The following is a 26,328-nucleotide window of genomic DNA, read 5'->3' as shown; positions in this document are numbered from 1 at the left end:
GCTTCAAGCAGACAGGGATAAGAAAAGACTTCCTCTGCAAGCAAGCTAATTCCATAATTTTTCACAGAAAGTTTAAGAATCTTCTTTTCTTCTTCCTGCCTCCACTTTTTTTTGCTGATGCCTCTTAGGATGGGGGCTGGAGCAGTGGCTGCATTCGCTGTAGTTTGGATCTGAGCTTGGGAGAGGGAGGCAGGGCGCCCTGTGCCGTGCTCTGAATCGCTGTTTCAGAACACATTAGATCTCTCAGTCCTGTGCTGTGCTCACCAAAAACCTGCCCTTGGAAATAGCAGTACCAGCAGACCTGCTGGTGCTCCCGGTGATGTGTTTTTGTTCCGTGACTGGGGGAGGAGATAGATGTGAGGTGGCTGTGACTTGGCTGATGTGCCGGTTGGGTCTTTCTGTAGCGGGTGGTTGGAGTGAAGGGGTGTTTGGTCTGTGGAGCTACATGGGGTGTGGCTGTGGGGTGAAGGGGTTTGTTTTCAGGAAGGTGGAATTAATAGAGAGATGGATGGGGCTTCTGGCTCAGAAGTGCTGTTTGCATCTCTTGCCTTCTCTCTTCTTCATCTCCTCATGTGGTTGCCTGAAGTAGGTCTTGGTGCCTCTTCATCAGAGTTTCAACAGAATCCTTAATTCATGTGTTCACCTCCAATTGTTTGCCCATGTTCTTTATGTGAGCAACTTGTGGGAGGGAGGAGCATGTGGGCATGGGCAATGACCCCTTGGAGCTGGAGCCACTCTCAGCTGGTGTTCTTGATGCTTGTCTGAGAAGGCTTCAGAAGAGTTAAAAGAGAATCACCTTTGTGGCTCACTTACGAAAGGTTTCCAGGTAGTGTAGGTAGGCAGTGCTCAGCTATTTACTGCTTTTGAGGCCCATTTACTGATTAATTTTTGCAAGGATGGGAATACTGTCAGCCTTTGGTGAGGGTGCCCTGGCGTTGCAGACAGGTGTAGTGATGGGGATAGATGGAACCCAGCAGTCTGAGTGGATCCATCCACCACTGTGGATGGTGCTTTGCCATGTTCAGTGACTTTTGACTCCCCTTGCAAACGGGGTGATCTTCAGTTGGTGAGGAGGACTCTCACACCCAGCTGGTGGCAACAGAAGTTGGTTTAAGTGAAGTTTCTAGACTGAGGTGGTGCAGGACTTCTGCTTGGAGCTCAGGGGTTGCCAGGGTGTTGCAAATGGGCGGCAGTGAGAGAGTGTTGTTTGGTAGGATGCCTTGCTTTGCCCTGGGCAGCTGGGGAGACCGGGGTCCTGAAAAGGATGTGCCAGCTGGGTGTGGATTAACTGAGGTGCTCAGGAATTGGGTGTTGGGGGTGGAGGGTCCTAGAGGGAGAAGGTGGAGGTTGGAGGAAGTGTTGAAGTGTGGTGGGTATGAGCAGGAGAGCTGTGTGGGGAAGGGTGGGAGCAGATTTGGGGAATGTTGTCAAAAAATTGCTGGAGGCAGTTGCTTCATGAGATGAGCTGCATTTGGGGAGATGTGCAAGGAGAGGAGAGCTCTCTTAGGGTGTGATACTGAGGGAGAAACGCATCCAGAGGTGCAAGTCTGAGTGTCAGTGTTCTGTGGGAAGGGACCTCCATGGGGAGGGCAGCACTGAGCTGGTGGAGGCTGTGGACATGAGATTGCTGGTGTGGAAGTGGTGTTAGGGATGGTGTCTCATCTAAAGATGTGTCACTGACAACAATCCCTTCAATGTTTCACTGAGTGAAACTCAGTGATTTCAGACAGCTGGGGCTGTGAACTCTCAGAGAGGACACTGGAAAAACATGCCAGGGGTTTGTGTATGGCCCTGCTGGAAGTGTGACTGCATTAGGAAGCAGATGCTGCTTTTTGTGTACTGTCTTAAAAAGCTGAGGATCCTTGGATGTTCATAGGGCTATGTTTGTAGGCTGTATTCCTTGATGAAAACCGATGGGCTCCTGTGAGGGTTCTGCTGAACACTGGTGTGAAGCAAGGGTCTTGCATATTGGATTTGGTGGAGCAAGATGCAGCAAACCTTGCATTGTGTGGTGGATCTCTTCAGGCTTTCCAGTAGGAGCTGGTTTGGTTTGAAGAGCACGGTGACAGATAGGGTGCCTGTCCTGGCTGTGTACTGTACTGTCCTGGTGGCTGTTGGATGACAAGAGGCAATAATCAATACAGTTGCTTTGTTTGTAAGATAGCTCAAGAATTCAAGCAGAGGAGAGTCTGTCCTTGATCTGCCTGTTACTGATAATGAGAAGTGAAATGAGATGTGAGCGCCCCAAGCAAAGGGAGGACCAGTCTCCAGTAGTCACCAGCACCGAAATCACAAGGTCACAGGGAGAAGTGGCTCAGAGAGGAGGCACAACAAGGACTGAATCTCCAGCCTAGGAGTGAAATTAGGAACGCTATGAACATGCTGGTTTTGGAGTCTCATTTCTTTGCACTTTGTGATCAGGAGGAGTTGCTCTCCAGCAACTGTTCCCATGTGCATCCGACAGCAGGTTTTCCTCTCTGGTTCCTCACTGACATTCCCTGCTGCAGTCTCTAAGCAAACCCTCTGTGAAGTGAACAGCAAACTGAATTTCTGTTGGCCGTGGTTATGGTTTTGTTGAATTATTATTGTAGCAGTTTTCAGCTGTGCTGGAGGCTGTTTAGAGACAGAGGATTATTTTATTTGTGCATAAAGTGCATAGTGTCACTTGTGGTTGGTTTTGTTAGTGGGAGGTTTTGCAGCTTCTGCTTGGTGTTCAAGCTGGTGGTTTCCTCTGGACTTCCACTTTGCTCTGGGCTGTGGGGTCCCTGCAGGAGGGCAGTTGTTCTGGTGGTTGGATGCAGGGGCAGACAGAGCCATTAATAGCCTGGCAGGTTAAGCCAAAACTTTAAACTTGGTCCTCAAACTGTCTGTGCCTGTGGTCATCTAGAGCAAAGGGGTGACAAGCAACTGTGTCCTCACCAGACTGCTGCCTCGTGTGTTTCCCAGCATTGGAAGAGCAGGGATAGAGTCTTGTGGTCAGTGAGTCAAGACCTGCAGAGCTGTTGGTCCTGCACAGATTTGCAGTCACCTGTAAACTGCTCACACTTCATCTTCCAAAACACTGAGGCTTCCTCCAGCTCCTCTGGTGGGGACGCTGCTCTAGAACCATCTAAACTTCAAGCTTCATCTCTTCTAACTTCTGAAACAGTCACTTTATAGCTGATTTAATAATTTTTGGTGTGCCCCTAGACACAAGTCCCAGCAAAGGCACTATGACCAGATCCTCCATTAGAAAAAAGACACTTTTAAATTTTCTTTCCCAACAAATGCAGTGACTTGGTCATGAGTAATACCTGCTGCCTTATTTTAGTGACCCATCAAGCAGGGATCTGAGGGGTCACTGGCTCTGGTGGGGCTGTGGGCCTGAAAGCAGTATCCCACCTGAGGCTGCAGAGCATCTGCTGGTGTTCGTTTTCTCCATGGTCTCTTCAGCTTGAGTCACCTTCTCCTGTGGGCACTGACTCCAGAGTGTTCTCCACCAGGCAAAGCTGGGAGTGGGTGAGAGCCTGTTGCCTTCTGAGCTCAAAGTGCTTCACTATCTTGGTTCTCTTGTAGCTCTTGAGCACCAGCTGGTTTTGCTTTCCCTCTAAGGTACTCTCTAATATTTCTGAGGGTGAAATGGATTGAAAAACTGCCTTTGACCCTGGCATCATGAGTTTGCTGAGAGCTGGACTCTCAGAGTGGATGAAGGCTGTGCCAGGACAAGAGGCAATGGATATAAGATTGAGCATAGGCATTTCCATATAAACACGAGGAAAAAGATTTCTAGTGCAAGAGTGACTCGTGCCGTGTGTGTGTGTGTGTGTGTGTGTGTGTGTGTGTGTCTCCTGTGCCATGGCTTTACCAGGGGTGCTCTGCACGAGTGTGGCAGTCTTGGACACGTGTCCTAGTGTGACTTGAACAAAACCTTGTTTTGGAACCAGGCACATAACATCCTCGTTGGGTGGCTGAGGCTGCTTGGTGGTGTGGGAGCTGAAGGCTGTGCTTCTGAGCTGTTTGTCTAGTGGTCAGAATTAAAAGATTTTTTGGGAATAATGAGAGCTTCTAGAGACACAGATAGATAAATTATTTTCTCTTTTTGTTCTTGGAAGCTCTGAAAAATGAGTCATGGAAGAGGAGGAAGAGAAAAGTTGCTCATGAAGGATAAAAGAAAATGGACTGAATAAAATAAAAGTATCTCAGAGACAGGAAGAATCTTGTTTGGAAGAGATGGGGTTTGCTGCTTACAACAGGCACAACCTCCACAACATAGAACCACGGCATGATCTGCCAGGTTCTGGCCAAGCAGGATAAGGTAGGAGGGTAGGAATCCTGCAGTGGGAAGAGGTGCAAGAGCTGGATGGGGGGGAACCACAACAATGGAGTGGTGGAGTTGGTAGGACCTGGACTTCCAAACCATGGCTGAGCAGTGGGCTGCAGTCCGTGGGCTTTGTTGTCTCCTGCCTAATGCACCTCTGCCTGTGCTTGTTTTCTACATGAACATCTGACCTCTGGCTGATCCCTGCTGTGCTCTTTATGCCAGTTGTGTCATAAGGCAGCTAATTAAGCCTGATGTAGAAAAGTACCTTATCTCACTGGTTTATAAATATGTTACTCTCCAGTTTAAGTGCTCTCTTGTTTGGATGCTCTGTGGAAGTTTCGGTTGTTCTTGAATTTCTGCTCACCATTTTATATGCCTGTTCTGTATCTGCTTAAATACACATTGCTTTGCCATTAATGTGCCCCATTCCTTAAATCTTTTCCTGCAATTAATTCTTTTTATACCTCTGACCAACCTCTCTGTTCTTCTCTAACCCAGTTTGGTTTCTGTTACAAATAAATGGGTCTTTGTGATTGCAGTCTCAGGTGGTGCCCAGATGGATCTTGCATTGCTCTGGATATGTTATTTAAGATAAGAGAATATAAAATGTATATGCCCTGCTTTACATTTTTGATGCAAATAAATTTTTTTAAGTCTAGGAACATTAAATATGTATTTAGCTTCAATTGTGAACCATACCTCCCTTTCCCCTCATTTGTGTGTTCATTCACTTGTTAAATGTTGATGGTCAGTGTAAGCCACAAAGATGACTGTGCTTTATTGCTGGTGTTTCCTCACCTGCTCCAGGGCACTGCCCTGGTCCTGCCCTCCCATGTGTTGAGGAGGGGCTGGCGAGCTGGGTCATGCTGCCACGTCCTGGCATGGCACTTGGTGCTTGCTGTCATGTTACTCCAGGATTGCACATGAGGCCAGTTGTTGGTAGCCAACACTGACCTGGAGCCTGACACCTGAAATGTCGCTTGGTGGTGGAATGTGCTTGTGGAGGGATGTGCTGTTTAGAGTCCTGGAATCACAGGCTGGTTTAGTTTGGAGGGAACCTTGAAGAGCATCCAGTCCCAACCCCCTGCCATGGGCAGGGACACCTCCCACCAGCCCAGGGTGCTCCAAGCCACATCCAACCTTCAGCACTGCCAGGGATGGGGCAGCCACAGCTTCTCAGGGCAACCTGGGACAGGGGCTCAGCACCCTCAGCTGGCTCACGTTGTCATTCAGTCTGTCCCACCCCCCACACCCTCCCAAAGTTCCTTCTCATCAGGGTTGCTCTGAATCCATTTTCCTCCCAGGTTAGATTTGTGTTTGAGGTTGTGCTGACCCATGTGCAGGACCTTGCACTTGGACTTGTTGAACTTCATGCAGTTTGCACCTCTCCACCCTGTCCGGGTCCCTCTGAATGCCCTGTCCCTTACGTCCAGCATGGTGCCACACCACGCAGCTTGGAGTCATCAGCAGTCTTGCTGAGGGTGTCCTTTATCTAAATGTCCACGACCATCTCTCCCCTGGAGAGATGACAGCAGGTTGGAGGTGATTGTCAGTTACGCCAACCACAGCACCAAAACCTAGAAGGAAAGAGACAAAAGCCTGGGCAGGAGTGCAGAGGTTTCAGGTCTGGGGATGCTGCCTTCTTGATGAATGCAGGTGGTCAGAAGTCTGCATCCACCCAGACAGCCCCTAGCACCAGGATGAGTCTGCGTGTTGGGGCTCTGAGTGTTTGCTTTCTGAGCATTGAACTTTCTTCAGATGTTTGCAAGAAATGGCCATCAGATCTCATGAGGTATATAAGGACAGTGGGCAGGAGAGGAAAGTAGCTTGTTGGAGTCTTCAGGCTTTCTGGAATGCTGTTTATGGTCTAATATCAATCAAGGATTGAGAAGGTCATATGGGATCTGATGAGGACAGTGCAACAGGAAGAAGTGTCAAAGCCTACTTCAGTGCAAAGAAACAATGGAAATTCCCTGAGGATATGCAGAACTAGTAATCCCTTTATGATTATTAAAGGTGCCACCATCTGGCATTATAAAGTCTATTTTTAGTAATCCTAAACTACGGCTAGAAAAAAAATGGCCTAAAATTTTCTCACTGTGTTTAAAGTTTAATTTTTGCCACAGATCAGGCTGTCTATGTTCAGCCTGCTTCAATGTCATGTGAAGGGATGAGCATGGTTTCTTCTAGAGGGGAGCACTCCTGTGCCTTGTGCTTGTGCCCTGGGGCTCAGACCCCATCACTGACCTGCGATGGGCAACCCCAGCCCCTGCCCTGCCCAGAGCAGGTGATGTGCAGCCACAGACACACAGAGGCCACTCCAGGGGTTCATCTCCAGAGCTGCTGTGTTTGGAGGCAAGGTGTTGCTGCTGGGGGCTCTTGGGGTGGTTGATTGGCTCAGGCTCTGCTGGGTGCAGATGGCAGTCAGTGTTGAAGCAGAGTGTTTTTTATGATCACTAGCAACAAAAGTTAGCAAACCCCCCTTGGTCCTCTGCTTCCCTCTCCAGCTTTATTTCCAGGAATGAGTTTATTGCAGTGCCTCTGTGCCAGCTTCAGGGCTGGGAAGCAATGGGAATTACTGGTGAACCTTTTCTGAACTGGTGCTGGTGTCAGGAAATTCTCCCTCTGTCCCCTTTTGTTTTTTCTGGTGGGAAGGTCATTTTGAAAGAGATGGTAAGAAGCCAAGATGCAGGTAGTTGCTGTAGACTGGTATGAGAATTATACAACCTCTTGGGACTGCTATCTGTCAGAAGTCCTGCTTTCTGCTGTGCTAAATTCCTTTACTTTAGGTTAGGGGAGGATTTTTCCACTGAGAACCTATGTGTTGCAGGTCAGCAGCATGGTTTCTGGGTTGCTGGAGCTACTAAACTGAAAATGTCTTGCTGTGGCCAAATAGCCCTCCTGGAAATCAGGGTCTCATTGACAAGAAATTTTCTGCCTAAGAATTTGGAGGGAAAAAAATCACAAATTGAAAGGAGGATTTAGAGAAGAAGTCAGGCAGAACAGAATCAGGATCTCTGCTGCATGTAGGGAGAACAAAACTGGCATGGGCTGTTGAGATCTGCTTGCCTCCAACTGTGCAAGGTACACTGGTGGAGAGATTTTATTCACTTACAACAAAACAAATCTCTGAACTTTTTTGTAATTTCTTTTTTCTTCAGCATAATTTCCTCTACTGGACAATATTGGTCTTCAGAACATCTGGGGACTTTCTTCAGGTGTTAGATTTTTTTTGTCAGCTTTTTCCTTTTATTAAGAGAAGAGTTAAAAGTGTTTCCTGTGTTGACAACTGTGTTTGCATATTCAGCAGTGAGTAAGATTGCCCCCGTGTCCCTCTGAAACACACCAAACCGAGGTTCTCTAGTGTGTAGATCAAATAGTGCTTGAAAGTCATACAGGTACCCGGTGTGAGGTTGGATTGTTGCATTTTGTCATAAAAATGATAGTATTTATACTTGGCATCTGCAGTGATATGTTGAGAATTCTTATCAGCTTGTCACTATAGCAAAGGAAACCTTGATTACAAGTCAAAAGAGCAAGATATCATCAAAACTCTTATGCCTGTAGCAGAAATCCTCTGCCTTCTGATGTCTTCTCCTCAGGTACCTGGGATATGTGGCTGCCTCCTGAGCCCAGCTGCACAGTGGGGAAGCAGCAGGTTCCCAGCACACTTCACAGGCTGGTTGTACTTGGCTGGTGAGCATCAGCTGAGTGGCTGGACCTAAGTCCAGAGCAAACATACGTACTTGAGATCAGCTAGCACAGAAATTGTCCCTGATTTTTAGTCTTATTTCCAACAGGTCACTCAGAATGCTTCTATCTCTTTATTGAATCTTGCTTTTGGATGGACTTTTTTCTTTGAAGAAATGTTTCTTTCTTCTAAAGATAACCCCTGTTAATTTTTTTTAACACCTTTTTTGACCAAACTTTGGCAATTTGTTCTTCATTCACTGGATGCTCTTCTAGCATCTTCTAGTACTGCTGTACTTACAGTTGCAGATTCCTGGGGGAGAAATGCAACATCAATAACCTTAAGTGAACAGCAAGAATGTTTTCAGGAGGTGTGTTTGGGGGAAGGTGGAGTTATGTTCCTGAGCTCTCTCAGGCCTTTCTCCATTTCCTTTGCTTTGCCTACATGTGAATTCTACAGAAGAGAGACATTTGTCTCTAAACTGTGCCCTGCTGAACAGCATATTTGAAAGCCTAAAGAATTTCAAAAGCATCCTCATGAGTGGCTGCTGAACCAAGTACTTCCCAAACTAATAGCCAGAGCCATTCTTTCTCTCCTCAGGCTTCTTCTAGGAAGGTAAAGTTCTTACCACAGTGAGATTTTCTGCATGTTGACACTGGAAGAGATGGACAAATACAAATGTCTGCTCTTATCCACCACATGCTCCTCCCCTTCCCACATGCTGGATGTGTTTTAGGACAGTTGCATGCTTACAGAGCCTCTCTGTCTTCAGGCAAATTACACCCAGGTTTGCTTTACCTGCTGAGTGCCCTCAGTCAAATTCCTGGCAGATGCTACCAAGCTTTGCTGCTACCAAGCCATCTTCTGGAGCACAGTCCATCCCATTCCCAGGCCACAGGTGATCCATTTCAGAGTTCTTCTTCATAGTTCAGTCCCCATCTTTGGCCCCTTCCAGTTGGGAACCAGATGCTGGCTCCAGCTGCCTTGACCAAGCTGCACACCCTGGGTCGCCCTGCCCTGCTGTCACTCCATAGCTGAACAGGTCTGCTCCTTTTCCTCTGCTCAGCTGCAACATGCTTGTGGCTGCTTCTTTAAAAAAAAGATTTTATTTTATTTTTTTGTAAACTGTAATGTTTGGTTGTTTTGTGTTTTGTTTTGTTTTTTTCAAGCTATGCATATATACCCCCTACCCACTTGGGTGCTTTCCCCTTTATGCATCCTTGGCAGTGAGAGCTGGCTGGTGGATGGATGGGTGATCTCCAAGTTCTCTCTTTGCACAGCAGTTTTCCACTACAAAGTGACTATTTATTTCCACCCCAAACTGTTTTCCCTGATCTGGGAGTTTTCCTTCTTGCCTGTTGTGCTTGAGCTGTTGCTGTACAGGGTGGACAGTCTGATATGTTTCCCCCATCATCAGCTTTCTGTAGAGCTTCTCTGGCTGGTCTGGCAGCCTCAGCAAGGAGAGATATGGGTGGAAGATGCATTCTCCCAAAGTCTGGGGTCTTCAAAAGCTGCTCCTGAGATGGTCATGGCTCCCTCAGGAACAAAAGCTGGGTGAGTGTGTCCTTTGGGACAGGAGGCAGGGAATGCAGAGCAGAAGCTGTTGGTGGCTGTTCCTGGAGAGCCTGCTTGTCCAGATGAGCAGGGGTTGGGGTCACCCCCTCGCTGGCAGATCTGCCATCATGTTGGGAGCACCATCCTGATCCTCCTCTCTGGGAGGAGAGGGTGGGATTCATGTTGTTGTGTGGCTGAGTGGTGTCATCTGCTCCACCTGAGGCCATTGGCCATTCTCCCTCCAGCCAGTGCTAAGAAATAGCTCTTCCAGAGAGCAATTTATCTCATCCCAAGTTAGACATTTAAAATAAGTCTGATGAATCACCATCTGAAATAGCCTTTTTCTCTGTTGACTAGCTTGGATATAGATAGCCTTTTACCCGTGTCTGTCATCTGTCTTGGCCATTAGCAGTGGCTCCTGCAAGCCATTGCTGGGGTTCCTCTGACTTCAGCATCTGCTTTCTGTCCAGAGAGCCTGCTCTGCTGTTTTTAACATCCTGCTGTGGAAGTCAGCAAAGGGCAGCCATCAGTCTGACACTCCTCACCTGTCCCAGGTGGGTGTAACCCAAAGTCATGGGTCCTCTCTTGGAACCAGCACAACATTCCCTAATGAATCATCGAGCTTTCCCAGCATTTCCATGTGGCCAAAGTATCCCCAGAGAGACGGGTGTTCGTGGCTGCCTCAGTTAAATAGCGAATTCCTATCTTTAATCTTTTAAGGGTGAAGTTAATTAACGACTGAACAAACCTACCCTGGATGTCGTTTGCATAAAGATCAGATGTGTTTCTATTCCAGGCCTCCCAGCTCCAGAGAGGTGAGGTTGGTGCTTTAGCAGTTTGCTCCCAAGGTGCAGCTCTGTTGTTTGACTGTCTGGGGCTTGGCTGGCACAGACACTGCTCGAGAGTCTGAGTCTTCAGCTTCAGGAAGAAGTGTGCCAGCAGAAATCTCTGTGCCTGACAGGAACAGCTTGCTTCGAATCCGACCACGTGTTTGTGGATTAAATACAGACCTTGGGTCCAACACCTGTAGGATGTGCCAGGGGCTGCCTTTCTTGGGCTTCCCAAGCAATGGATTGTGGTGTCTTAGAACTGGGGGCATTGCTGGGCATGAGGGGTCATCTGTGTTTCTTCTCATTAAGAATTAGTAATGATCCACATCCTCTGCTCCTTGTTTAAAGCTTGCTGTCCAATCATATCTGTGTATTACCATCTCCCCTTCCTCCCCTGCTGCCTGTCAGCAGCCACAGGTCCTTCACAATGAGCTCGTGGGTGATAGAGTTCAGTAAAATGCTGGGACGTTGTTAATACGGGGTGCCTGCAGACCAGGCAAGAGGTGCTGCTGCCTGCATGCCAGGGTGTTGGTGGCCAACTCGTGGGAAGCCCTTGGGAAGGAAGGGTAGGGTCAGAGCTGAGTCACAGGAAGAGCTTGGCTCTGGTGTAGTCTAAAAGCTAATGCCAGGAGGCAGATCTTGAATCCCATCCATGGAGGGGTGTCCCAGCAGATTGTTAGGAGGCTGATGAGGAGGTACTGTGTTATCTGCTTCTAAAGTACAAGTAAGAATGGCATGAGTGATTTTTCTGTGATTTCTGCATATTACCTCTAAATAGAACCACAGAATTTTTCAGGTTGTTAAGGATCCCTGAGATCATCAACTCCAGCCAATGACCTAAATCCTGGTTAGTTGATTTTTAACTTTAAGAATACTTGCAATTTCTTAGGAGCACAGGCATTACAGTTGTAGGTGGTCTCTCTGGGCTGCTGGAGCAATAACCCAAGAGCTGCCTGGTGTCTGCCCAGAGTTCCTTCTCTGGTGCAGAAGTTGCTGGGGGAGGCTGCGTGCTGACCCATGTCAGACCAGCTGGGGTTTTTCTTCTGGCCTCATCCTTCGAAAAATAGAATCATAATTTGGGTTGGAAGGGACCTCTAAAGGTCATCCTGTCCAACCCCCCCTGCAGGAAGCAGGGACACCCTCAACATGCCCTGAACATCTCCAGGGATGAGGCAATCTGGAGCACCACTGGCCTTTAACTTGATGAGAGTTTTCTTTGTGCTGGGACCGGGCTCTATTCTGTGGCCCTGGCATTTGGATGTGCTGCCAGGACCATTTTGAACCCAGGGATTTCTTGTGAATTGGCTGTTTGTAGTGAGCATCAGCACAGGCTGTGCTGGGTGTTCAACATCTGCCTGTCATTGGCATGGTTCTTTGAGGCTTCTATTTGTTAGATCCCACAAAACATTTTCTTTCCTTTCTGGCTTGGCTAGGTAGGGTCACCAGAAGAGCTGATTCATGCTGCCCTTTCTAATAGACCAGCTTACCCACTTACTGTAGTTGTGGCCTCTGACTCGGAACTAAAATAGTTCATTTGGTTTATTTCAGTTTGCTCCCAAAGCTATAATTATGATAAAAGAAATTATATTCACTTTAATTCTGCATAAGAGCATCCACTTATAAATACGATTTGCTGTGACTAATACATTTCAGTGCAGATCACTGATACAAATTAACTAATCACATTTTGCACATCAGAGCCTTGACATTGTAATAGATTCTTTGTCGGTGGCAGATAAAGAGGATGCATCTGGTGGTGTCACCCTCCTGGTCTGCACAGCAGGGTCAGGATGCACACACACCTTTCACCAAGGTTTCTATTTACAAACTTTTGGATTACAAAATAGTAGCAAATTTCCCCCTCTTCCCATGAAGGTTTATTTAGGATATTTCTGCATTTCCTGGCATTTCTTACTGCATGTATAGTGATTTGGTCCTTCAGCACTGTTATTCTCTGTCCTCTGGGAAAAAACTTCCTTGTACTGCCCCTGACTCTGGAATGGTGTAGGCTGCAACTCACTTGTTGTAGGAGTGCTCCGTAACTCTTTAGTAACTGACTGTGTGTTCCTACAAGTGCATGTAGCTGAGATACCAGCTGTGTGCTCTTGGATGTTGGGACTCTCTCTGGGTTTTGGAGGTGGCTTTGGTAATCATTGTTTGGAATATCCTGGGAATACAAGATAGGTTTTTGTCTTGCCTTGGCTGAAGACAAACCTGCTAACATGGCAGAGATGCATCTTCCTGCCAGACATACCAGCAAACAGTTTAGGACTAAAATGTGTTTTGTAGATGACCTCCAAACATGACCTCTTGGATTTTGGGGATGCCATTTTAGCAATGCATGGTCTTGTCTTTTCTTGGAAACTACTTAAATTAGTAAGACATTCAAATCAAATGCATTTAGGTGTGCACTGAGCTGGCAGCTGTCCCTATTTACCTTCCAGAATTAGAAAATGCTTCATTAATTCAAGTCAGCATCTTCTGTATGCCTCAGCTTGACCTTAGTTATGTCCCAGTTTTCAATTGTGGGGGCACATTGACCTATTATTATTAGAGGGAAAACTTGGGTGTGACTTTGCCAGACTTTAGTTGCCATAGGATTGATGTGCAGTAGGATAAATGAGCACTTCAGGACATGGTTTAGTGGGCACAGTGGTGTTGGGTTGATGGTTTGGCTTGATGATCTTGGAGGTGTTTTCCAACTCTAATGATTCAGTGGTTTCTGCTTGCTGGAGTTGTGTTCAGGGTGAGGCAAGGCTGTGCTGGGCAGAGCACTGGAGTACTGCCTCTGCCTCAAGCTTTGGTGCTCCTCAGCATCCTGCTTAGGCTGTCAGGTTCCTGGACATCCAGGGGGCTGCTTCATGAGCCCCGGGCTTCTCTCTTTCCCAGAGTTATTCCTTGACTCTGCCAGTTTAGTCATAGCAGCAGGTTTGGAAGGATTTGTGTCCCAGTCTAACTAAGGTGTTCAGCCTGATCTGGGATCTGTGTGGCAAATGCTGATCATTCACCTGCAGCATGGTGTTTGGGCAGGTTTCAGTGTTCTTCATTCAACCAAGAGCTCTGAGCAGAACCTGGGAGCTCTGGCTTGAAACTCCCTGAGGGCAAGGACAATCAGGAGTGGGCAGTTGATGGGCTTTGGTGCTTCCAAATCCATGCTTGAGATGAATGTTCAGGATCCTGAACATGATCCTGAGGATCTCTCCCACCAGGGGAGGTTTAGGCTGAATATTAGGATACATTTTTTCTCTGAAAGGGTTGTCAGACATTGGAATAGCCTGTCCAGAGCAGTGGTGGAGTAATCAGCCCTGGCATTTGGACCTGGTCCTTAGGGCATGGTTTAGTGGTGAACTTTAACAGTGTTGTTCAAAGGTTGGACTGGATGATCTTGAAAGTCTCTTCCAACCAAAGACATTCTGTGATTATTTGAATGTCTAGGATGTTCTCATCTCCTCTGCACAGCCCCAATCAGCAGCAAAGCATGGAAGGCCATCTTCTGCAATTGCAGGGCATTGATATGTGCTGATGGTTCAAGAAGCTGCCAGAAGACACCAGTTCCTTTCCTCTTGCTTGCTTCTTTTCTTCTAGGATGATGTTTTCTGGCAGGTTTTGGCAGCATTACAGAAGTGTGTTGCCCTGTAGGTGCAGTGGGAGTTCTGACACCACCATCAGCCCAAGACTCAGTGAAGAATCCAGGCAGGAAGAGGATGATGTTGAATGGTGGAGTCAGCTTCACATTAGGATGCCCTGACCTGCAGTACCAGGCACCTCCTGGTTTGTATGGCATGGCCTGGGTGCCCAGCTGCAGAGCTGGAGGGACTCAGCTCCCCACACTGCTCCTCACTGCATCCCGGGTTGAGCAACACAGGGACTGGAACAGTCCTGTGCTGTGGTCAGCACTGAAGTTATGGTGGTAAAGTGGGAAAGGAGTGGTGAAAGGAGAAAGACTGGTCTTGATTTAGCAGTACAGCATCTCAGTGTAGGCCAGAGGGAGGGGCAGGAACTCAGTGAGGAAAGGCAGCAGAGAATATTTAGGATAGCAGTGGTAGGAAGAACACATACTGCTCTGTTTCTTGGTGATGAGGTTATTTGTTCAGATCTGGAAGCACTCTGGTAGACAAACCAGATAGACGTCTGTCTGGGTTCACTTTTGAGAATGCTAGAATCTCACGGTTTAAGCTTGAGCAGGCCACATGTTGGGTGACATCAGGTTCCTGGCTGTGCCAGCAGCGTGCCAGCTGATGCAGAACTGCTGCTGCACAGCAGGCACAGGGCACGAGTGGGGCACTGGTGAGTGAGCAGGATGTCCAGAGGAGTATGGTGGGCTGTCCAGGATCAAGGAGGAGGTGGTTCAGGGGGCAAAGCAAAAATGCTTTCTGTTTCCTTCCTGGAGAGGAAGGAGAGGGGAGACTTCTCTGTTTTTATCTTTAGTATATGGACTGCTTTATTAATTGAATTTCCTTTTTTGTTTTGGACTTAACGAGGCCTTGCAGAATGGTTTTGTCTCATGGGTGTGAGGCTGTGAAGTACAGTAGTCAAGCAGATTGTCCTCTAAAGACTGCCTTGCTGGGAAGTGTGTGGCCCTCCAGCTTTGGTAAACCAAGGTCGATGGGGCCAGTGTCAGTGGGCTGTAAGATGCCAGGCTGTCTGTGCCCTGTCACTACCCATGGCCCAGTTGTGTCCCAGTGATTAAGCTGGAGACAGCTCTTGTGCTCCATTTGTGTGTTTTTTTCTGCTTTGCTCTCACCTCATGCATGTCCCATGTTTTCTCTCTTTCATTTTCATTCATGCTTCACAGCCGATGAGCAGCTTCGTGAACTAGGTAACTATGAATTTTTCTTCTCCTTTTTTTTTTCTCCATTCCTCTGCATCCTTTTCCACTTTTCTCCTTTTTGTGTCCTCCATGTGTAGGAGTTTACAAGGGGTTCTGGAGACCAGTCTTTCCCTTCCTTTCCTTGATTCTTTCCATTTAGCCTGGATGGGGTTTAGAGGCAGAGTACAAGAAGGGCCCTTCCTTGCCTGTCCTGCTGGTTTCCCACAGTTCCTCAATTTTCCCTGTTCTTGTATGTGTGACATGAGAAGACCAACTGAGGAGATGGAACATGCCTGCTGAGAAGATGCTGCCATGGTGTCTGGTGAGTGCTGTGGCAAGGAACAAGCAGAGGTGCTGGGAGGTGCTCAGCAGATGCTCTAGCAGAGAGGAGGAGCACTGCTGCAAAAAGGATGGGTAAACAAAAGGTGTTACCATTATCTGCTTGGAATGGAGCAGTGCTACTGGGGACTCTCTCCTGCTGTTTTCACTGGGAGCTTCCCAACACCACTCACCTGTCAGTATTAATATTTGGGTCCAGTACCTTTTGGTAGCCTTTGACTCTTGATCAAGAAAAGGGGCACCTCCTCTGCCTATCTGCTGGGTACTTGCTCTTCATCTTTGGCTTTCTTAGGGCCATGGTTTAGCACTGGACTTTGCAGAGTTGGGTTAATGGTTGGATTCAATGAGCTTAAAAGTTTTTTCCAACCAGAACAGTTCCGTGATTCCTCGGGCTACCTCACAACCACTCCTTTAAGAACTGTTGTAAAAATTGAGTATTTTTCTCTTCGTCCCTTGCAGTTTTCTTTTATTTTTCTACCCTCTTCTTGTTGTGTGTCAGAGACTTGAATGAAGTTTGGCTGTGAAGGGCTCATCTCCTAGACAGGAGTTGTTCTCATTTTCCCAGGCAGCTTATTTAATTAGCACATTTCTTTCCCCCAGAAAGGTTTTCCTTCAGTTTGCAACACATACAGCATGGGTAGCATATGTTGTCAGCCATACGCTGTACGGAGTGTTTACTGCACATACATCTTACTGGGTCACAACTTCTTGTCTCTGCTGACAACCTGCATGATGGGGGTTTCTGATGAGATTTCACACCACGCACCCTTTCTTAATATCAAAACTGACCAGCGAGTGCTGGGCAGAACCTAGGTTTCACAATGATATTTCTTCATCGTTCCTCCCTTATTTTCTCTTTAAAGATTCCCAGGGGGTTCAGTCTTTTACTATAAAAAGCCCTTTCATGGCTCCACTTGTGTCACGGGTTGTTCTGTAACTTTTCTGTAGCTGTGAAGTGCTCTTGAAATGAAGTGGCCAGCATTGCAGAGATGAGGTGGCCCATTTATGGAGTCAGGCATTTTGTTCTCCATCTGATCTTTCTGTAAAATTTTATTTTGCTATTGTAGCAGCTCTCCGGAAGTGTCAGCACTTGTGGTGCTTCCAGAGGTCTCCTTGCTCTGGGGATATACTAATTTAGCAAGGAATAAAGTGAGAGCATCCTGAAGTCCACTGCAAACTGCAGCCCTTGGTGGTGTGACACTGTCACCCTCTGAGGCTGTGTGTTTTTATATTCCTTGCTTAATCACCACGTCCCAGTTGGCAACAGCAGTTTAGCACGATGTCACTTTAGTGCAAGGACTTCTCACCTCCGAGTTGTTGGTGTTTAATACAAGAACATAAAATGGTGGTGTTTGATGAGAACAGAGGACCACAGCAGCCTTGGAGAGGAAGGTACAGAGCAGTGCTTGGCCGGTGGCTGGGGACTCACACTGGTAATGGCTCAAGGCTTAATTTATAGCTCTTCCTGATTTTTTTTTTCTCCAGTGGCCTGTTGAACCCATGATAGCTTGTACTGTCAATAACATCCTGTGGCAAAGTGTTCCTCAGCTTGGTGAGCATCATAGGAGGAATCTGCCCTGGTTTGCTGCAGACCTGCTGCCTGGTGTCACACCGACACATCCCATCCCTGCACTGGGAGAGGCAGCCAAGGGCTGGTGCCTCTCTGTCCTTTCCTGGTCACACACTGTCCCTCTGACTTTCCACTCCACTGGTCTCTTGCTTGCTGAAGGGTCCTGGTCTATGAATTAATTTATGTACAGGGTTTTGTTCTCATTGCTCTCCTGTGGAGCTTCTCTCACTTCTCGTTGTCACTTATGAAATGGGAAGACTGGAGCTGTGAGGGCACACCTGGGGTTCAGTGAGAGCCTTGCTCGTGCTGATCTTACTGAACCTGCAGCAGCCAGAGAACAAGATGTTTAGGTTTTCTCCTGACCTGATGAGAGGTGGTGCTAGGTAATGCTCTCAGGTCCAACAAGAAGGAAGATACTGATGCTTGTGTTCATCATGTAGTAGAGTGGGATGGGATGGTTATTACCACCAGTTCATTCTTCTTTAGAAACTGACTTTAAAAGCCCTTTTAACCTTGTATTAACTATGGAGATTAAAAAAAGAAACCAAACCTTTAAAAAATACAGCAGCTAATATGACTTAAATGTAACATTTTCTCTTGTGTCCCAGGAGGAAGAAGTATTTGAAAGCCCCATGTTTGATCATTTTTTTTTTTTGGTACCTGCCATTTTGGGCAGGTGAAGTGAGCTGTGACGATCCAGAGCAGCAGGTTGAACTCTAGTCCTTTTGAGACAGAACAAAGTAAACATTTGTCACTCCTAACACGGTTTTGAATTGCAGGTGTGCAAAATATCATCAGCCCTTCAGAGATCTGATGAACTCATCTCACTTCAAGGCTCTCTGAGGCTCTGTTTCTTTCAGCTGCTTTTGGTCAGATATTCAGTGTGATGGTGTATTCCCTGTAAGCTGAGCCAAGCTTTTCACGACACAGGAAAAGGGTAAGAAAGTAGTAGTAGAGAGATGGAGTGGAAATGTGTGGAGGAGAAGGCAGGGAAGGAAAAGCGTGGGGATGGGCAGAACAATGTGTTTGGGGGCTCCAGATGGAAGGGGTGGGAAGGTGCTGATGCCTGGCTGCTGTCTCAGAGCTGTGGGCAAGTCCTCAGCGTTGTAGGGCTGATGATGAGATGAGCTGCAGGATGGAGCAGGCACCCAGGAAGTGACGGGGTCACCATCCCCTGAGGTGTTCAAAAAGCTGTGTAGATATAGGGTGGAGGGACATGGTTTATCACTGGACTGGGTAGAATCATAGAATCATAGAATGGGCTGGGTTGGAAGGGACCTCAGAGATCATCGAGTCCAACCCTTGATCCACTCCCCCCGTGGTTCCCAGCCCATGGCACTCAGTGCCACATCCAGGCTCTTTGGAAATATCTCCAGACACGGAGAATCCACTACTTCCCTGGGCAGCCAATTCCAATGCCTGATCACCCTCTCCAGAAAGAAATTCTTTCTCATCTCCAACCTAAACCTCCCCTGGCACAACTTGAGACCCTGCCCTCTTGTCTTGCTGAGAGTTGCCTGGGAAAAGAGCCCAACCCCCCCCGGCTCCAACCTCCTTTCAGGGAGTTGGAGAGAGTGATGAGGTCTCCCCTGAGCCTCCTCTTCTCCAGCCTCAACACCCCCAGCTCCCTCAGCCTCTCCTCACAGGATCTGTGCTCCAGTCCCTTCACCAGCCCAGTTGCCTCCTTTGGACCTGCTCCAGCACCTCAATCTCCTTCCTGAGCTGAGGGGCCCAGAACTGGACACAGGACTCAAGCTGTGGCCTCACCAGGACTGAGTACAGGGGCAGAATAACTTCCTTGGACCTAGAGTTGGGTTAATGGTTGGACTGGGTGATCTTAAAGGTCTTTTCCAGCCAGAACAGTCCTGGTGGGACTGCAGGACTGGCTGGTGCTGTGCTTGGCTTCTCTCGGTGCAGCCAGGAGCGAGGGCTGTAGCACAGGAGAGCCCTTCTGCTGCCCGGGGCTGTGCTGCGGGGGTGGCTGCTCATCAGGAACGAATCCTTCAGCTGCTCCCTTCCCTCAGGCACGGCTGTGTGGGTGTTTCTGTCTCAAAGAAATTGGACTGCAGGCTCATGGTGAGCGTAGCGCTGGGCTGGGTGAGGAGCACTGGAGCAGAGGCAGCTCCAGCTCCCAGCACCAGCCTGGTCCAGCTGTGTGCTTGGGGACCTGCAGGGACTGGTACCTGCCCCATGGCCCCTGACCTGCAGGGACTGCAGCCCCCAGACCACCCTGGCCCCCAAGCCAGCAACTGGGAGGCAACAAGGCATGGGGACAGGCACCACAGCCATGCCTTGCAGATGGTCAGTGGCCTTAGGGGACCTTCCAGCATCTGGTTCCCTGCCACTTCATCAAATCCAGCCCTGGAGTGGCCCTGGCAAAGTCATTCACTTGCCTGTCCATAGTGGGCTCTGGAAGATAAAATTAAATACAGTATTAATGAATTCGGGGCTTTCCCCAAGGACTGCACAGTTTAGTGTCTGCTGTTTATTTCACAAGGAATTTTAATGCTGACTGAGTGATCACTCTGGTGTCCACCATGATTTGGACATCGTCCAAATGCATGGTCTCTTCCTCCCACCCCTTGCTGGCTCCAGGTAGAGAACTTCCCAACTTCTCTTCTGCCCCCTGACTCTTGTTATTTCCTGCAAGGTCTTAAAGTTTTCAGGTTGAACGTGAAGTCTTGATTGTGCTTACAGATGTGGTGACACCAAACGTTTTTTTCTGCTTGGGCTGTACAAACTGCGTGGCTTCTTTAGGAAGCAGGGATGCTCTCCCTGGCCCCTGAGCATCTTGCTGGTGGGGGGGCTCCATGGGTCCCCCACCCCCATGTCATGGGAATGCACTTAGGGTAAATTGTCCCCTTTCTATTCTGCCACCATGGGAAACAGGTGCCAGGACCGTATCCCTCTGGAAGCTGAAGTGGCCCCGACAGTGCTCTGGTGTTTGTGCGTTTCTGTAAAATTCTGTGTATTTCATACCACAGAAGATGCTTAATTTTCAGAGCACTTCACTCCTGTGTCGGAGAAGTGCAGCGTCATGCTGCACAGCGCCTTGGCTGGGGGGAGAGGTCTGGGCTGCTGCCTACCGAGCAGCCAGCTCTGGGCATCAGAAATTGCAAAGGTGTCAGTGGGCTGCTCAGAAGTGTTTCATTTGATAATTTTTATTTAAAAAAACAAAACAAAACAAAACAGCAGTAGTGAAATGGCTATGAGTGTTAACAGGAAAGATGCTGTGCTGCTCGCAGCAGGGAGCAGCCCCCTTGTCCTCCGAGGAGCAGTCTGCCTGGGGGGGCTGGGAAAAGCTGGAAATCTAACTAGTGAGAGCTATGGTAGAGGGGTGACGTGGTGCAGAGTGATTGAGCAGTAAAATATCTGTGGAAGTTCAGGGCTAATAAATGCAAATCATGCATATGGTGAAGAATAGCCCAAATGAGATCTAGACAGCGATGGGAGTCACTTAGCTATTGGCATTCAGATGGTAGATCTTGGAGTGGGAGTTTCTTTGTTGCGTTGTCAATAATAATTCTAAATTAAGAGATAACCAGCAGTGCTCCCTGTACAATCCACACAGTGCTCCAGAACTGGTCAGCCCCACCCCAACTGATGGAAAGTTGGGAATTATGAGGAAAGCTGTTAAGACCAAAGCAAAAACCATCAACATGTGTGGTATAAATCCATGATGTGCCTCATCTGACAGCTTAAGCCCCCTTCTCCTGAGCATACAGATGTGTTGGCAGAGCACAGGGAGGGTGAGGAAGGAGATGGGAAGCCTTCTATGGCATCCTGCAAGGAGATACCCTTATCCGTTTGACTTATCCGTTTGGGAAATAGATGGTGTTACAGCAGTCTGTAATTTCATGATCAGTTTGGAGAAACGCTGCTTACTAATCCTCTGATGCAGGAACCTGGAGGTGCTCAAAGAAGGATTGGCTCCAGCCTTAAGGCGGAGGAGAGCATTTTTTTGTGCAGTGTGGTGTTAAACTGCAGAATTTATTGCTGCAGGACACTGTGGAGGCCAAGAATGTGAATGGATTTTTAAGAAGGAGCAGACTCGTTTATGGAAGACAGGTTTGTCAGCCTCTGTTAGGCGAGATGGCTGCTGCAGTCTCTGGCTGTGGGAAACCCCCTGGGCTGTCGGGTGCTGGGACAGAGTGTGCCCCCTCCTCACAGCCCTTTTGGGTGCATACTGGGGATGGGGTGGTGAGCCCTAAGGCTGGGTTCGTGGGGGCTGGGCTGGCATTGTCCATGGCTCCTTGGGTTGTGGCACTGGGAGCTCTTGTTTCTTCTGAGAGGTTGCCCACTGCCTGAATTTGCCTGATTTCTGTGGCTGTTGTTTTCAAGATGAGAAGATCAGAAGCAAGAATGGGTTTGTTCTTTGTGCTGCACTTAATGTGCAAAGTGGGGAGGGAGAAAAACGGGTGAGGCTGAGGATGCTGAGCCCTCTTTGAGTCCCCTGGGCCCAGGGTGCCAAGGTTTGGCTCCGCTCACCAGGAGCATTCCTCTCCATCAGCATCTCCATCTCCATCAGGTGCTGAGCTCCTGCAGAATTTATTGCTGGTGGTGGGTGCTGGTCAGTGCTCCTGGAGAGGGATGAGCCAGGGGGGAATTCCTCCCAAAGAGGCCACCAAGCATGGTACAGATCAGGATTGCCTCCCTGTGTGGCTCTTGAATGGATCTGGGGGATCCCTAATCCTTCTGTCTTTAAGGACAAGCTTTCTGAGCTGCAGCAATAAATTAGAATTGAAATTGCCAGTTCCACATAAGTATCTGATCCAGAAATGTTCCTCAGAGCAGGACTCATTCAGCAAGGGTTTAGAAAAATCACATCAGCCTGTAATAACATCCGAGACGCTTTCTTGCCTTTCTTTGACAAGGCATTTTAGCTGCTTGAGTGGTGTTAATACGGCAAAGCACGTCACAGCACTTCAATGGAAAGAGGATTCAGGCAGCAGACAAAGGGATTTCCTGAACTCGGGGACTCCTCCAGGAAAGCAGCTTGTGAGGAGCATGGGGAGACGAGCCTGCTGCAGCTTAGCAAGGTGGTTGCCTTCCTTCCCCCTGCATCTCTCCCTCCTGGCAGCCCCAGTGCTGGTGCATGGCTGTGAGTTTGTTCTGTGGGCTGAGCTGGGGTCCCCGCTGGCAGCTCCCTGTTCAGGGGCTCGGGAAGCACCTGGGGCTGCTGCTGATCCATGGGGAGGCTGCAGCCCCACGGAGCCCCTGCCCAGTGCTCTGCCCCGCTCCGATCCCCCCAGAGAGGTGGACATGGGCTGTGTGAGGGCAGGTGAGGTGGTAATGAGGCAAAAAACACAAAATGTATGGGCTGAGGAGGCAACATCAGGCAGGTGTGTGGGTGCTGTGTCTGTGTCAGCTCCTGGGACAGAGGACGGGGTGATGGAGGAACCCCAGGGGTGATGGAGGAGCCTGGGGGTGATGGAGGAACCCCGGGGGTGATGGAGGAGCCTGGGGCTGCTGGGCCCTGGGCTCTGCACCCACAGAGTTCTCCCATGGCGGAGCAGCTGGAGCAGAACTGCCAGCACAGGAGCTGGAGCTCTGCTGTGCTCTGGTGCTGGGGCATGTGATAACTGGTGAAACCTGGTCAGGAAGGTAAGGAATTAACAACCACCAGTGCTGGGCAGCTGCTGCTTTCCCCCCCGCTGTCCTTCCAGAGGAGGAGCAGAGGCCGAGGCCGGCTGCCCCTCTGCCCTTCAGGCCCTGTCACCAGCGTGCCTGCTCATGCTGTGTGCACTTCTGCTTCGTTCCTGGTGCTGGGAAACCAAGCAGGTGTTGTATATCCTTTTGAATGAGTATGATACACTTGTTATATGCTCTGTATATATCTTCACAACAGAAAAAACCCAAACCACCAACATTCTAGGAGTGAGGGGAAACAAAACGACTTCAGTGTTTCCTCTGCTGCAGCCCTGGTGTCTAAGGAGCAAACTGTGCCTTCTCCTGGGGTTTTCCTCCCAGGCCTTTTGGTCCTTTCAGGTGCTCTGTGAGAAACCACTGCAGCTGCTTTGTGGCTGGAGCTGGATGGAGGGTCTGGGTGACCACAGTTACCCATGCTTTGGAGCTCTGCTGGTTTTTTTGTTTCTCTAGTAATACAGTGTGTGTGAAACTGAGACCAGGCTCTTCAAGGTGATATTGAGCCCACAGGTGACCAGATACCACGCAGGTGTTCCTCATACATGCTGCTCTGCAGTGCTCCTGCAGATGGTGAGGAATCTGGGAGCCTCCTAAATTTTTTCTCTGTAATTATACATTAAAAAAACACTAAAGCAAAAACCACAACACCACATTTGCAAAGCCTTTCTAATAGTTAACTTCTCCCCCTGAATTCTGTTCTCTTGCTGCTGGCTGTGTGGATGGGACCCAGGGGAAGGTGGGTAGAGCTGTGTTAGGTCCACACGTTTCTGTCGCCCAGCTAATTCATCCCCTGGTTGCCTGCAGGTGTTGGTTGTACTGGAGGGATGAAATCCTTCCAGAATTTTGACACCTGAGGGATCCAGAAGCAGGAGTACAATTGCCTGCAACCCTTTTCAGGTACATGAACCTTTTGAAGAGGTTATGTTTGTGTCTTCCTGTCTCCTCCGTGCAGCACAGGAGTGTTCCATGAGCATTGTGTCTGCACGGATGGGAGGAATTCTGGTCCTTCCAAAGCTCTGTGTCCTCCGTGGGTCCTTTCTCTGCCAGGACATGTCTGAGGGCCAGGAGGTCTCCAGGGTTCAGATTGACAAGAATTACATGGTTATCCAGTGTTGGCTGTTAAAACTTTTGTGTGCTGACAGATTTCAGTGCCCTTTAGTTGTTCCCATCTGAGCAGCTCCTTTGTAATTCTGTGTCTTCTGAGCGTGTGTCCATCTCTGCTGAGTCTCATGTCTGCATTTTGGGGGAGATGCTAGCAAATTAGAAGTGTAAAGGAGATCTCAAAAAAGGGATCTGGCTCTGAAAAGCTTACACAAAACAAAAGCTTCATACTACAAGAGCTGAATGTTGTGTTGTGATTTGGTTTCGTTGTTGTTGTAGTTTTGGTTTGTATTGTTTTGTTTTAAATGTTGGGGGCTGTTTAACTAGTACAGTGACTTACCAAGTGCTGAAGCGGGTTCCCTGCCTTAGGCATCTGCTCTGACCCTGTGAAATGTTGGGACACTGAAGATGGGATGTAGTTTGGGGTTTCTGTCTAAAACACTTGTTCTAATACAGAGTAGTGGGCAGGGCTCAGAGATTCTATTAACTGGCAAAGCAAGATCAATGCAACAGTTTCCTCCATCTTCAGGAAACATAAACTCACAAAGCCCCATGTCCTTGGGCACGTTGTGTTGGGCTTGTGACCTGACCTGAGCAGGGTGCCCATGGCTGTGGAAGCTTCCCAGGAATGAGGGAAACTGGCTGGAGGAAACATGGGACTTCAGGCAGTGGCTGTTTGTAAAGTCCCTATTGGGACCTGCAGACCCAGGCCCACGTGTCCTGAAGCTATCAGCAGGCAGTGGAAGCAGATGGAGGAAGAGACAAACTTTGGATTTTGCAGCTGGAACTTTCTGATACTCCAGTGGTAAAGAATGGTGCCCCTGGTCTGTCCCAGCAGCTGGGAGGGATGGTGACTGAGGTGTGTCCCTCCAGCTGGGAGCTGCTTTCCGGCCCTCTCTGAGCAGTAGAAGCTGTGGTCAGTACAAAATCCTGCCCACTGACCAGTGGTTAATTTCCAGTGTCTGGTCTTACTTGGATTGAGCTGTAGATGTTGAAATCCTTTCACTTTATTTCTGCCTCATTTATGGGTCAGGGAGAGCACACGTGAGCAGAGTGGGATTGCTGACACTGTTGTGACACTTGGCTCTGTTCAGGAGCTGTCAGAAATGTTGTCTACAGTGAAGCCCAGGGACTCAGGGTTGTTCACCACCTCTCCACTGTGAGCAGCATTGGCTGTTGCAGCTTGGTCTCTGGTTTGTGTGGGCAGGATGGTTTCAAAACATGGAGGGGAGGCTCCCACAGCCAGATTGTCCCACCTTCTCAGGCCTCCTTTTTCTCTCAGTGATGGCCAGTGGGTACGTGCTGTCCTTCCTGGAGACTGACTTGCCCCATCACCAAATGCCATGGATGGGACATCTGCCTGGTCCCTGACAGCTGCCACATGTGCTGCCCTGAGACCTTGAGCCAGCTCCTGGGAACCTGGGTCAGTGAGGATGTTGCTGCAGCTGCCTGCAGGGGACAGAAGTCATGAGCATATAAAAACTGATGCTTCAGGTACAAACCAACACTTGTGACAGATTTGGGAAGAGGCACCCCCACACTCACCCCCTCTGCAAGGCAAGGGACTCTGATGCAGCCTGTCAGAAGCCATCTGCCCCTTCCTGCGTTCATGGGCAGGAGAGGAGGTGAGATGAAGTCCTGCTCAGGCAGCTGCATGAAGCCCATGTCCCTCCTCCCTCACCCCTAGCCTGCAGTTTCAAGGCCAGGTTGGATGGGGCTTTGAGCAAGCTGGTCTAGTGGGAGGTGTCCCTGCCCATGCAGGGAGTAGCACTGGAAGATCTTTAAGGTCCTTTCCAACTCAAACCATTCTATGATTCTGTGTGGTGTTGTCATCCTCAAGCAGTGGTTTCTGCCTCCACAGAGGATCAGCTCAGGAAGCTTTTGCTCATGTCCGGGACTGGGGGTTGGACCCGGTCTCTCAAGGTTCCTTCTAAGCCCTAACATTCTGTGATTCAGGATCCTTCTCCCGCCCATTCCCAGGCAGCAGCACTGCAGAGCTGGTGCCCAGCTGTACCTCCTCTTGCTATAGGCACTGAGCTGAATCTCCTGGTTCTGATTGTACTCCACAAGTTGGGAAGTGAGATGTCTCCACTTAGTGGTCAGGGTGAACCAAAAAACAGAGGACAGAAATACCCTCTGTTACCCCCTCTGCCCTCCCAGGGGAAGATAGAAGGGGAATAAAGAAGAGGGACTTCAGGGTTGGAAGTTGAAACTGGAACAGAGAAGGAACAGTCACATGTGGGATGAGGAACAACTATATACAAAACCCCATTTTGATGATCGCTGATACAGGGGTCTGAAAGCCCCTGGTGGCAGAACTGCCTCAGGAACATGGCCCAGGGCTCTTCCAAGTGCCCGATGGATTCGGATCCTGCAGAGCATGCGGCGAGCTGAGGACAAAGAACCAGCTTCTCTTCAAGAACTCTGATGAAGGAAAGCAGGAAGGGAGAAGGGGAGGTGGAAGGGAAGGGGCAGACTTCCCCTCCC

General features: G+C 48.8%; 1 protein-coding gene across 1 annotated transcript in view; it reads left to right on the top strand.

Annotated features, from left to right (window-relative positions):
- SHANK3 (SH3 and multiple ankyrin repeat domains 3) overlaps positions 1 to 26,328 on the top strand; it is a 289,287-nt gene that overhangs the window by 129,723 nt on the left and 133,236 nt on the right. The gene's annotated exons all lie outside the window — the stretch shown is intronic.

The sequence above is a fragment of the Calypte anna genome, chromosome 10 (genome assembly GCF_003957555.1).
Source record: "Calypte anna isolate BGI_N300 chromosome 10, bCalAnn1_v1.p, whole genome shotgun sequence".
In the NCBI taxonomy this organism is placed as follows: Eukaryota; Metazoa; Chordata; class Aves; order Apodiformes; family Trochilidae; genus Calypte; species Calypte anna.
Note: the sequence above shows the minus strand (reverse complement) of the source record. Positions and strands in the feature narration are given on the sequence as shown.